The sequence below is a fragment of the Chiloscyllium plagiosum genome, unplaced genomic scaffold (assembly GCF_037043375.1).
Source record: "Chiloscyllium plagiosum isolate Xiang-an unplaced genomic scaffold, Cpla_swu_hap1 HiC_scaffold_14, whole genome shotgun sequence".
NCBI classification, from domain to species: Eukaryota; Metazoa; Chordata; class Chondrichthyes; order Orectolobiformes; family Hemiscylliidae; genus Chiloscyllium; species Chiloscyllium plagiosum.
In genome coordinates this window covers 111010811-111025655 of record NW_028270152.1, presented here as the reverse complement: position 1 = coordinate 111025655, position 14845 = coordinate 111010811, and positions in this window count along the sequence as shown.

The following is a 14845-nucleotide window of genomic DNA, read 5'->3' as shown; positions in this document are numbered from 1 at the left end:
TGGATGCATATTTTCTCTTCTCAGGGAGACAAAAACTATGGAATACATTTTAAGAATAAAGTGTATTATTTTAGCACAGATATTATAAAGACATCAAACGATTTTTCAAAATTAAGCATATGCATACCAATGATCGCTGGGATCAAGTCCAGCGAGGGAAGGGATCCTGTTGGACCGGTAAAGTGATCAAGTGGATTTAGTGCAGGGATCCGGTACAATGACTGGAGAGATCTAGCTCAATTATCACTGAGATCAAGTAGAACGAGTGATGGGATCCAGTAGGACCAGCGCAGTGATCCAGTGGATGTAGCGCAGGGATTCAGTAGGATGACTGGAGGTATTGAATTCAATGATCATTGGGATCAAATCCAGCGAGGGAAGGGATCCAGTTGGACCGGTGCAGTGATCAAGTCGATCTAGCACCGGGATCCATTATGATGACTGGAGGAATCTAGTTCAATGATCGCTGAGATCAAGTCAAGCTTCCTCATTTCCCCTCCCCCCAATTTATCTCACTCCACCCAATCTTTATAATCTGGCATTTCCATGACTGATGCGCCTAGCCTGCACATCCCTGGACATTATGGGTAATTTAGCATGGCTAATCCACCTAACCCGTGCATCTTGGGACTGTGGGAGGAAATTGGAGACTGTAATTGAGCACGAATGTCCGGTACTGTGAGGCAGCAGTGCTAACCACTGAGCTACCCAGTGTGGGCAACACAACTTGCCTGCATATTGCAGCGCTTGAAAAGTGACATTTAAGCAGGGAGATTCCATAAGACCCAGACCTGTCATTGAGTGACAAGAGGAGGGCATTGAGATCTTGAACGGCTTGGTTAGGAACAGGATCAGGACATGCATGCCATCGAGACTATAATGTAGGAACACCAAGAGGACATTCAGCCCAGCGAGTGTATAAAGCAGGAACAAAATGTGCCATTTCAGCTACTCATGTCTCTTACACAGCAATTAGCACAGATCTTTTTCAGCCTTGTGCCTGTTACACAGGAATTGTGAAAGGAAATGTAGAGGTTATAGAAAGCAAATAAATTATAATAACCAAATTCTTTAGGGAATGAAACGTTGTGAGAAATCCATTGGTATTGAAGACAAATTGTTAGAGTCCATTATGAAGGAATTAATAACAAGAAATTTTCAAAGTCAAGCCAGAATTCAGCACAGTCAACATAGTTTTATGAAGAATAAATCATGTTTGAATGATTTGACTCGCTTTCTTAAAAATTTGACAAACAAAGAACAAAGAAAATTTCCAACCCAGGAACAGGCCCTTCGGCCTTCCAAGCCTGAGCCGATCCAAAAGTTCTGTCTAAACCTATCGGTCAATTCCTAAGCTTCTGTATACCTCTGCTCCCCACCTACTCATGCATCTGTCCAGATGCATCTTAAATGAATCTACCGTACCTTTCTCTACCACCTCTGCTGGCAACGCCCACCAGCCGCTGTACTAAGTACCTGCTGCGTGTATCCCCTTTATACTTTCCACCTCTCACCATGAAAGTTTGACCTGTCGTTATTGAATCCTTCGCCCTCGGTAAAAGAGCTTGTCTCTATCTACCCTGTGTATACCCTTCATGATTTTGTAAACCTCAATCAGGTCCCCTCAATCTCCTTTTTTTCTAATGAAAATAAACCTAACCTACTCAACTTTTCTTCATAGCTAGCACTTTCCATACCAGGCAACATCCTCGAAAACCTTCTCTGCACCCTCTCCAAAGCGTCCACATCATTTTGGTAATGTGTCGACCAGAACTGTACACAGTATTCTAAATGTGGCCGAACCAAAGTCTTGTACAATGTTAACATGACTTGTCAGCTCTTATACTCAATACCCCATCCAATGAAGGCCAGTGTACTATATGCCTTCTTGACCACTCTATCCACCTGTGCAGCAATCTTCAATGTACAATGACCTGCACTCCCATTGTGCAGACCAGATCTCTCTGCCCATCAACTTTTCTCAAGGCTCTTCTGTTCATTGTATAATTCGCTCTCGAATTAGTCTTGCCTACATGCATCACCTCACATTTGTCTGCATTGAACGTCATCTGCCAATTTTCGGCCCAACTCTCCAGTCTATCTATATCCTACGATATTCTGACAGTCACTTATGCTTTCTGCTACTCCACCAATCTTCGTATCATCTGTAAACTTGCTGATCATACCAACAGTGCCCTCTTACCGATCATTTATATAGATTACAAACAACAGTGGCCCCAATACTGACCCCTGTAGTACACCACTGGTCACCTTTCTCCATTTCGAGAAACTTTCTTCAACTACTGCTTTGTCTCCTGTTTCTCAGCCAGTTCTTTATCCACCTGGCTAGAACACCCTGCACACCATATGACTACAATTTCTCTATTAGTCTCCATTATCAAACGCCTTACTAAAGTCCGTGTGCATGAAATCAACAACCCTTCCTTCCTCTATCAATCTGGTCACTTCCTCGAAGAACTCTATTAAGTTGGTAAGGCACGATCTCTCCTGCTCAAAATCATGTTGCCTATCACTGATAAGCCCATTCTTTTCTTAATATGAATGGATCCTATTCCTCAGTACCTTCTCCAGCAACTTTCCCACCACTGATATCAAGTTCAATTATCTGTAGTTGCTCGGAATATCCCCAGTACCCTTCTTGTACAGGGGGACAAAATGAGCAATCCTCCAGTCGTCCGGCACCGCACATGCATTTAAGGATTCCACAAAGATATCTGTTAGGTCCTCAGCTATTTCATCTCTCACCTCCCTCAGCAATCCCATCCGGTCCTGGGGATTTGTCCACCTTAATAATCTCTAGCGTACCCAACAAATCTTTCTTACTTATGTCAACATGATGCAGACTAATCAAATTTCTATCTCTAATGTCAACATTCGTCATGTTCCTCTCCTCAGTGAGCACTGATGAAAAGTAATCATTCAGAATCTCACCAATTCTTTCAGGTTCGACACACAGCTTTCCTTCATTATCTTTTAGTGGACCAATCCTTTCTCTAGTTACCCGCTTGCTTCGTATATAAGAATAAGATGCTTTGGGATTCTCCTTAATTCTGCTCGTTAAAGCTATATCATGACAACTTTTAGCCCGCTTGATTCCTGGTTTAAGAGATGGGCAATGAGGCTCATCTTGATGTATTATATCTCGAATTCCAGACAGCAATGCGTCATGTGCCTCACAACAGATTAATATGCAAGACAAGACCACATGGGGAAAGGAAAGATTTATTTACTAAGAGAGATAATGGGATAAGCAATAAATAAGTACGATATGGAGCCGTTAGTTTTGGACTGCGTCGGACAATGTCAAAATTCACACGACAGTCAGTGAGAGTCCAACGGGTTTATTTGAAAACACAAGCTTCCATAGCGCTGATTCTTCGTTAAGTGTTCGAGAGAGAGGAAGACCTTAGACACAGACGTTATAAGGAAAAGATCAAAGGATTGTACAACTCATGAGCATGAATGGTACACACCTAAGATGGCTCTTAAATCCTTAATCACTTAGAATCGAGGTGTAGGTTTTGATTGATTGATATGCAAATCGCAGACATTATCACTGTAAAGGAGGTAACGCCTCCGATCAGGCAATGTATTTCAGTGGTGAGGTCTTGTTTGGACTTTGTCTGTGTCTTCATCTGGAGTCAGGCTGGGTTTGTTCCGAGTTCAGGAGTTTATAAAATGCCACATTGACTGACTGTCTCCAAATTGTATGTTTTTGGAACAAAATAAAGCGTATCTGCAAATACAAATGCAAATTCACTCCGCAGATTTGTATGTGCATACGTGTGTATGCATGTACATGTGTGTGAGGGGGTGTGCCTTTGTGAGGGGGAGAGAGAGAACGTGTGTAAGTGAGAGAGACTGAAGAGGAGTGTCTGTGTGAGTGCGGAATGAATATATAGTGGGTATGGGTGTGCATGCGTGTGACAGAGCAGAGTGTGCATGTGCGCATGTGAGACAGGGGGAGTGTGAGTGTGTGTGTGTGTGTGTATGTGTGTGTGTGTGTATGTGTGTGTGTGTGGAGCGGATAGGGAGAGTATGCATGAGTTTATGTAACGGGGACAGTGAGAGTGTGTGTTTGTCCAGGCGAAAACACAAACAGATACCGCAGATCCCTTTCCCAACAGGCATTCACTCCATGGTTTCAGAGTTTCCCCTCTCTGCAGCCTCTGTTCCATTTGTTGTGCATGTTACAGACCCATATGCTGTAACTACAGTCCCCATGCTCCATCCCGAGTTGGGTCACCAAATCCTCAGGTCTCCCTGAATGTCTGAGGCAGCTCACAGCACAACCTCCAGCAAACAATCCCCAGCACCTCCACTAACTTTTCAATAACAGGAGTCAGTCAGAAGCCCCTCAGCTACAAGACTTATGGACTGACCAGACCCCTCAATATATTTTAAAAACGTAGCCGAGACCCTAACTTTTCCTTATTTTAACTGTAGATGTGAACTGTGTGTTCCACAAATGTTGCAACTGGTCAACCTACTAAACGTTAAGTAATATGTAATCCATTCAAACACTCCAATTAAAACACAATCAAACAGATGAACAATTTGAGATAGCTTCTCAATTGGAACACTTACGCAAACAATAGATACAGTGCCTTCTACTAATTAACTGTGCTAATACAGGAACATCCCATAAACATGTTCCTTGACACAAAGGTACATTCAAACACAGAATCTTAGGTGCAGTTCTCCAATCCAGGAAGAAGCATCTTCAAGAGAGTTTTCAGAGAGAGAAGCAGCTCGGGATCATGTATTGAAGCTTCCAACCCGCCTGGGGCACCGAGCAGCTTCTGATTGCTGCAGCTAAAATCAAAATGAGAAGATCTGGTCTGGGAGAGTTGGCCACTGCCCTACAATTGTCACCACTGTTTAATAAAACCTAAAGGCCTCGTAAGTTAATTACTTCAGCTGTTTTTAGTAGGCAGTTAGGCATCTCTGCCTTCAGACTTCTTTTCAAAAAAAAAAGAGAAAATAACATTTTCAAAATGACAGCATTGTCACATCTGCTCCTTTGACAAAACGAACGGTTAATACACAACAGCAGCTTCTTTTTAAACCCAACTGATCCGCCGTGATAATGACAACTGACCATAATACATAGAAAAATACGAAATAAAAGAGGATAAACTCCTGTCCATTGTTGGAACATTCCAATCTAATGTTCTCCGATTCTGATCCATTGTTGGAACATTCCAATCTAATATTCTCAGATTTTCATCTCTCCTCGCTTCTGTCTGGAGCTGCCGATCCCTGTTAGTGGGCTGTTGGTGATTCTCCCGCTCATACTATGGCATAACACATTGGACGGCACCCATTTATGTTTGAAAGATGGGAACTCTCCACTGGGGTATTTAGAACCCATGGAAACTGACATTAATCACAATCACTGAACAAACAGGCTCAGTTAACCCCTTCCTTACATCACGTCTCATATCACAATAAAAGGGAATCATATTTCCTCATTCTGGATGGAATGGACGAGGGTTGTTGGATGCACTATGAATCGTACATTTTAAAAATATTTTTCCTTGAATGTACGGGTACTGTAAGAGCACTGCAGGATTGTTCATGTCCCACTCTGTCTATAAAAGGAGACAAGGATTAAATGTCAGATTAGCTGCATAAGATGTCTGGTGAGGAAATTTCTGGATTCACTAACTCAAGGGAGAAAGTGAGGATTGCAGATGCTGAAAATCAGAGTCGGGAATGTGTGCTGGAAAAGCACAGCCAATCAGGCAGCATCCGAGGAGCAGGAAAATCAACATTTTGTGTGTAAACCATTCGTTAGGAAAGAGGCTTGAGGCCCAAGGTGTTAAGAGATAAATGGGATGGGGTGGGCTTGGTGGGAAGGTAGCTGAGAATGTGATAGGTAGATGAAGGTGGTATGCCGGAGAGGAGGGTGGAAGGGATAGGTGAGAAGGATAATGGACCGGTAGGACACATCAACAGGGCCGTGCTGAGTTGGAAGGTTAGATTTGGGATAAGGTGGGTGTCAGGAAATGAGAAAACTGGTGATATCATCATTGATCCCATGTAGTTTCAGGGTCCCAGGGCGGAAGATGAAGCTTTCTTCCTCCAGGCGTCGGGTGGTTAAGGAGTGGAGGTAGAGGAAGCCCAGGACGTGCATGTCCATGGCGATGTGTAAGGGGGAGTTAAAGTGTTCAGCTACGGTGCGGTGTGATTAGTTGGTGCGGGTAAAAATCCAATTGACGTGGAAGGTTCCTTAGGGATATTGGACGGAGGTGAGGGGGAGGTGAAGGTGCAGGTTTTACAACTCCTGCGGTGGCACTATAAGGTGACAAGATGGGAGGGTGGGTTGGTGGGTGGCGTGGACCTGACAAGGGAATCGCGCTGGGAATGTTCTTATGGCGCACAGGTAGGGTGGGGAGGGAAATATAACCCTGGTGGTGGGTCTGCTTGTAGTTGGCCCAGATGGGGGACGATGATGCATTACATCTAGAGGTTTGGTAGGGAGGAAGATGAGGACCAGGGTGTTCTTTTCCTGTTGCGTTTGGAAGGGTGGGATTCAAGGGCGGAGGTGCAGGAAGTGGATAAGATGCACTGGAGGGCATCGTCGACCACGTGGAAGGGAAAATTACGGTCTTTGAAGAAGGAGACCATTTGGGATATACACTGGGTTCAGAGTGTGGTACTGGAAAAGCCCAGCAAGGCTGGCAGCATCCGAGATCGCTTTTGCCAGAAACATCAATTTTTCTGCTACTCGGATACTGCATGACCTGCTGTGCTTTTCCAGCACCACATTATCGACACTAATCTTCAGTACCTGCAATACTCACTTTCGCCAACACACTAGATTCAGCGACTTCCATGATAGTGCCTTGAATTCAGTTCTCCCTGCTTTAGAAAAGATGTTGTTAAATTTGAAAGAGTGCAGAAAACTTTTACAAGTATGTTGCTGGTGTTAGTAGTGGGTGATGTTGAGCTACATTGAGAGTACGAATAGGCTGGGGCTATATTCCCTGGAGTGTTGAGTCTGAGGAGTGACCTTACTGAGGTTTATCGCAGTGAATCCCAATTCTCCAGGGTGAGCAACGTCAAAGGCCAGGGAAGTAGAACAGTTTTACTCACATTTGAAATGTACAATAACACATGGGACAACACGTTACTGAACGATGGAGATAGATTGAAGAATGGAACTGGCCGGTGGAGTCAGAATTTGGAGGGTCCAACCACAAGAACGAGAACAAAAGTAAAAGCATTGCCATATTAGTTGAAGTTATTAGTTCTATCACATTGTCAATCCACCTCAGAGAACCAGCCCAGACACCATAAACCCAGAGGAGATATCTGTTCAGCATGGAGCACTGTGCAGACCATGCTCGTGTATTGCTGAACAGAACCCTGCAATCGGTCCAGAGTAGAATACTGTGCAGACCTCTGAAGTGATTGATCTATAAACCCAGGTGAGATATGTGTTCAGTATGATACACTGTGCAGATCGGACTGGTGTACTGTACAATAAAATCCCCAATCTACACAGAGTGGAAAGGTAAGCAGACCACAGCTATAAACAGAGATGAGACATGCGACCAGGGTGTGGAACTGTGTCCACCACCCCAGTACGTTTCTCAGTAACACTGCATGAGATCACTGTCCAGCGTACAGTATCCTGTAACATTAGCCAGTGCTTCCAGGAATGATAGGTGAATGGGATATTGGTGTGAGTTCAGGAGAATTTTGGATTAACATTTGTTCTGCAGCATTGTAAGTGGGAGTAGGGTCAGCACAGACTTCAACCCATTGGGCTGAATCTAACAATAGGTTGTCTCAGTTCGTTGAGTGTGATAGAGGGATCGTCAACACGAGGCTCAGCTAGTTTCCTGGTGCTATCGTATCGAACCCACCTCATTAACTACCCACCCCACCCCATGGTGTCCCTCTCATTCAATGCCAGATTGATTCTAACACCCATCATGGCTGGAGGTACTCACCATCGCTCGGATACCCCTGGATTTTCCGTGATCCCTGGCACTGTGGCCAGCTTTAAAAGGCCAACGGGCACATGTGTGAGCTTTCTCTATTAGGAACTGCCCTACAAAGTTTACCCCGAGCATGTCAGATAAGGGCAATTACACCACAGTTTGACGACAGGGGCACGGAGGTCCTGGTGGATGGGCTAGGACAGAGGGGGAACATTCTCTTCCCAGAGGGTGCCACACCACCAGACCCAACGACCATGATCTGAGCTCACCACCCAGTTGAGTACAGTATCTGCGGTCTGAATAAATGTCCATCAATAACCTTCACAGCTCTGTCAGGACAAGGGTCACCGTATTCTCTCTGCTCCCTCACTCTCACTGTATATCTGTTATAGCACCTACCCCAGAACAAGGCTCATGCTCCAACATTCTCACTGCTGCATGTAGCATCTTCCCCCCTCCCTCTGCTTCTCTCACCTCCACTATACCCCCACACTAACAACGCTGCATCATTACAACACTGTCGACAGACGCCCCTCCGAAAAGCTCTTCATTCTCCCCTCACACCGACACCAGCACTAACAGCAGGACCACCAACCCCGCCCCCACCCCCCACCCTCCCTCCATCCCTCCCTCCCATTCCAGAAGAAACCGCCTGGAATACGACAGAAAGGGCCAAGCCGCGTGGTGGAGTGCCCGATATCCGTTCCCTCACCGGCCATGTGGGGAGGACCCTGGTGCGAGTTGGACAAGACCGGGACGTCACGTGTGGTGATTCTGAAACATCCACGTCCCAGCGACCGAGTAAGGAGCAATGTTCAGTGAAGGGAAATTCTCACGTTAAATCCATTGGCAGTTCCGTTTCCCCCTGGCACAAATTAGAAGCCGTGACCCTGATGCCATCTCCCTTTTGTATCGAGCTGCTACAAATGGATTCCCCGCGGATGGCAAGAGGGTGGGTTCACAACACATCGTCACCACCACCTCCCAGGAAGGGAGCACGGAGACTCCGTCCTGCACCTCCCCCTGTAAACAGCTCAGATACTGAAACTAATCTGTGACAGTTACTGCTCTCCCCACTTGTCTTGACATCTTCAATAATCTGTGCTCATACACACCGAGGTCCCTTTGCTTCTGCACCCACTTTATAACAGCACAGCACGTTTTTCTTCCAAACTGTGTCACCTCACACTGTCTTGCATTGATCGTCGTATGAAATATCCCTGAACTCGACACCAAGTTGGCGTTGTCCTGTTGCTGTTGCACTCCATCCTCCACACACTTCACAATTCTTCCAGGTTTGCTGACATCAACAAGCATCGAAGTTGCCATAGTGTCACACGCCAGTCAAAATAACTGAAAGAGAATGTGGTGCTGGAAAAGCACAGCAGGTCGGAAAGTAAGGACTGCAGATGCTGGAGATCAAAGCGGAGAGTTGGTGCTGGAAAAGCACAGTTATCCAGGCCAGAATCCGGATTATAGACTGGGCTGATGAAGGGCTTATGCCTACAATGCCAATTCTCCTTATCTTCCGATGCTGCCTGACCTGCTGTGCTTTTCCAGCACCACACTCTCGTTTTTGATCTCCAGCATCTGTAGCCCTTACTTTCCCCTACAGAACAATTGAAATACTGACAGACTCACTGATGTGAGCAAGGTGTACACAGATACTAAAGGAGTGTCAGAAATAACAACACACATCCCAAAGAGCCAGAGAAGAAAACGGACATGCTGCAAACAGAGAAATAGAAATAATATTGCACACCATACAGGGTGGGTGAAATAGTGAGAATTTGCCACTGAGAAAGAGAAATACCGATTGACTCCCATTATTGTCTCATGTCAGTGTATCTCTCTGTGTGTATTTATTTCTGTGCCTGCATCTTCGTGTATGTAATAGTGCATGTAACTGTGCATATTAGAGTGTGTGCGTGTACCTCTGTGTGGGAATGGTCTGGTGGTCCCTGTGTTGGTTAAAGTGATGGAATTCCACACACTGCTGGCCCTTCCACTCCATTGCACAGACAGTGCCGGAGGGTGAAAACCATCTGGAAGGAGCGAGGGCAGCAGGTCACAGCATCATACAAACTGACACCAACATCAACAGTACACAGACAGACAGACAGACTCAGTCACACACACACAGACGCAGACACAAACTCTCTGTCTTTCTCTCTCTCTAGACTGGTGCAGAGAGGATTGCAATTGTACTGAGGATCATATGGAGAAATGTCTGTGCTCCACAGCATTTGTCTTCAGACGTCTGTAAGTGAACCATTGTGAAAGAAGATTAGAAAATTTGATTGCACGTTCTGCACGTTCTACTACTTGCATTTTATTTGCTCTAAACTCTGACAAATGACAAGTGCGAAAGCATTCTTAATGGCCAATGGTGCCAGCAGGTCAATGTTAGACATGTCCGACCTCCTTCTCTAATATCTCAGGGACAGCATTGCAAGTGATCAGACAAACACCTCTCTATTGCGAAGGCTATTCTTTGAAGCATGAATGTGGGTGATTCACAGTCAATAATGCATTCTCAAGCAAACGATGAGTTCTCTACTTTCCCCCTGTAGTTCAAAGATGTGCAGGTCAGATAGATTGGCAGTGCTAAGTGGTCCATAATGCTTAGGGATGTGCAGCTTAGATGGATTAGCCATGTGAAACGCAGGGTTAAAGGGATGGTAATGATTGTGGGACACTCTATGGCTGGTCACGGTGAACTAGATGGAATGAATTCCAAACTGAATGGATTCTATGAAGCCTACTGTTTGCACAGTGGAGTTGGTGAACCAGCAGAGGATTATATTACATCATTTTAAACATACGAGGAAACAAGGTGTTATTCCCCATTTCAATTAATCGTATGTCCCCAAAACAAGAGAGATCCCATTACACAGTGTTTCAGGACGGAGCAGAACTCTCAAAATAAATTAAGAAGTTAGCCTGGACCCTAACATTTTCTTATTTTACAGGTAAGGTGCCGTGTTCCAGGTCCAATTCAATTGATCAAACTAATTGAAGTTACGAAATACACAGTTGATTTGAACACTATAGTAAACATATAATCAAATAAAGATGAACGTGGAATAACTTAACCCTGTTGGAAATCTTAACAAAACTCAGTAAATTATTTTACTCCTAAACAGTAACTGTTCCAATGTGGGAACAGCTCATAAACACACCCTGGGCACAAAATTCAGAAAAACAAACTGCAGGACATGCAACTCCTGCAATCCAGAAAGGAAAATTCAGAGAGAGTAGCAGCCACCGACATGTAGTACAGTGTTCAACCCTGGTGAAATCCCGGCTACTACTGCTGCAAACTGCCGACTATACGCCCTGCTTCTTTGAGACCTTGACTGTACTCATTGAGGCTGCTTCTATTGTTCAAACTTTTAAAAAAACTAAGGTCTCACAAATTATTTACTCTAGTTGCTCTGGAAGATTGCTTGGTAACTCTGCCTGAAAACTTAAATTTAAAAGAGTCCAGGGTAAAATAATCCCTTAAATCTACAACAGACACATGCATTAACACACATACATACACTCATATATGAACAAAAATGCAAACACAGTAAATCAGTAGCGTCTTTGAGATAGAGTTTGGTAAACTTTTGATGAATAAGTGAATCAAGGGTAATTGGGAGGAGTGAGGAGTATGTGGTTGAGAAACAAACCGGCCATGACCAAGCAGCAGAGCAGATTCGATGGAGCTAATTCTGTTCGTGTTTCTTATGATCCTTTGATATCTGGAAATGGCTTTGTGAGGGTGATGTGCAGGCTGGCTTTGATTGATATTTAACCAAAATATAGTCAGTGGTAACGTGAGACATGTTTGGAAGGCTGAATGTTGTTTGTCTATTCCGAATTATTGTAATTTCCTGTTCCTCAAAAGCAGTGGTGATTTTTTTTTTGAGGTTGGCACATTTTGCACATTCTCCTCATGTCTGCGTGGGTTTCCTCCGAGTGCTCCGGTTTCTCCCACAGTCCAAAGATGTGCAGGTGAGGTGAATTGGCCCTGTTAAATTGCCCATAGTTTTAGGTGCATTAGTCAGATGGAAATGGGTCTGGGTAGGCTACTCTTCAGAAGGTCAGTATGGACTGGTTGGGCCAAAGGGCCTGTTTCCACACTGTAGGAAGTCTACGTTACTCTAATTTAATCTAATCTGATCAAATATATTATAAAATAAGCGCCTTCTAATTAAGATTGAGTTAAGGATAATTTTTTTCTCCTTGCCGATTTTTACATTCCCAGGGAACAGTGAAGACTGGGTTATTGAAGGTATTCAAGGCTGAGCTGTACTGACCATTGATAGACAACAGAGTCAGTGTTTATTGGAAACAGACAGGAAAAGGATGCTCAGACACAATCATATCAGCCAAGAGCATTCTGAATGTTGCAGCAGGCCTGAGGGGGCGACTGGCCAACTGTTGATCCTACCTCCTGTGTTGTTCTCTCAATCCACTCCTCAATGCTTTTACAGAGGGAGAGAAAGACCACATTCAGCCAGTAAGGCAATAAGACAGCGGGAGACCATTCTGACCCTCTAAGGAGTTAGATAGAAACGAGGTGATGGTATTCAGCCCTCCACTACACACTACACAGCACAGGACGAGGCAATTCAAACTGCCTTCGGTGCTGAGCAATCACAGCAGGCTCCTGAATATAACAGGAAGTAGTGCTTCGAGATTAATATTGGTTTATATTAATTTATATTGATTTATATTAAACTCTGAGGTACTCCATTAGTTAGTTATTTGGATGACCCGATGGATTGAAGCTATATGAACTAATTTATCAAGATAGTCATTCAATGCTTTGTCAACTGGACGCTGGTAGTCAGCAATGGGATACAGACAGGGAAACCTTCAGCAGAAACTGTTTAATGTGGATTATGAGAGTGGGTGTTTTAGAAGAAGGATATAAAATCAGTAACTGTTTAAATGGTGAGAGATTTCAGAGCTCAGTGACACACAAGGATTTGTGAGTACTTTTGTATGAATCATGTAAAGTTAGTCACAATGTGTAGCAAATGATTAGGAAAGTAAATGGAATGATGCTGCTAAGGGTATCGGGTTTAATCGTAGGAAGGTTTTACTGCATTAGTACAGGGCATCGCTGAGATCACGCCTGATGCAATGTAAATTGTTTTGAATCCTAAACTGACAAAAAGAAAGATTCAAACTAAGGAAGGACACCATTCAGACCCAAAATGTTAACTTTGATTTCTCTTCACAGAAGTTCCCATATCTGCTGAGATTTTCCAGGAAATTCTGTTTTTGTTCCTGATTTACAACAGGAAGTTGTGTGTAGAATTTTATATTGATTTTCAGGTTGAAAAACTGAAACCAGTGGAATGCTCCAGGGATCGGTTTATATCTGTTATCCAACGTGCTTTTGGTTTCTGGAAAAAAAAGATTCATTACAATTAGAAACTTCCAAAGATACTTCACTTTATTGTTTCTGAGTTGAAGTCATTGTTTATGAAAGGTATGTTTTTTCGATCTCAGTGTCAGTGCTCTTGCTATTGTACTAAACAAGATCTTGAAAACCGTGGATCAGGGGAATACCTGATGGACATTTCCTCTTGTTTGGGAGACTATCACAGCGCCAGAGACCCGGGTTCAATCCTGCCTCAGGCGACTGTCTGTGTGGAGTTTGCACGTTCTTCCCGTGTCTGCATGGGTTTCCTCCGGGTGCTCCGGTTTCCTCCCACAATCCAAAGATGTGCAGGTCAGGTGAATTGGCCATGCTAAATTGCCCGTAGTGTTAGGTAAGGGGTAAATGTAGGGGTACGGGTGGGTTACGCTTCGGCGGGACGGTGTGGTCCTGCTGGGCCGAAGGGCCTGTTTCCACACTGTAATGTAATGTAATGTAATCTAATCTAATCTAAAACTAGGGAATTCATTTTAAGAATAAGTATTCACTTTGACACAGATATTGGAAAGTCATGAACCTTTTTTTATAAAAGGTAAAAGAATCATAGTCACAGAATCGAACATCATGGAACCACACCTTTTGTTCAACTAATACTACCAGTCTGAGTTTGGCCCATATCCATCCAAACCTTTCCTATGTTTGTACCAACCCAAACATCTTTTAAATGTTGTAACTGTAACTGCACCTGCCACTTCCTTTGAAAGTGCATTACACACACTAATATCTCTACGAAAGAACAAATTGCCCCGCACGTATTTTTGAAATCCTTCTCTTCTCACTTTTTTCTCGCTGGTTTTGAATTACTCCGTCCGAAAGAACAGAAACATGCCATTCACCTTATCAATATCCCTTATGATTTTATAATGTAACCCTTGGATTTTCTGCCCTACAAGGAAATAAGATCCAATCCAATCTCTCCTTATACCCCAATCCCTCGGTTCTTAGTAACATTCCGGTAAATATATTTTAACTCTAACAAGTTTAATAATGCCCTTCCCCTGACTGTGTGATCAGAACTGGATCCAGTACTCCAAAAGAGGCCTTATCAATGCCCTGCACAAACTCAATATGAAATACCGACACCTAAAGTGAAACGTCTGAGTGACGAAGGCAAACGTGCTAAATGCCTTCTAAAATACTTTTTCCACGTGTGACACAAAGTTCAAAGAATTATGTACCAAAATCCCTCGATCTCTGCGGCCTGAAGTACTACCTTGGACCGTATAATTATTTGTTTTACGTCATATACTTGTTTATTTTACCAAAATGCATTTCCTTCCATTTAGTTTATCTAATATCCATCTGTCACTCCTCAATCCATTGACCTAATTGCACAATGACTCTTTGCAATCAGAGATAACTGTCTCACTGCCCAATATAACAGCAATTTTAGTGTTATCTCTAAATGTACCAACCATGCCATTGATAT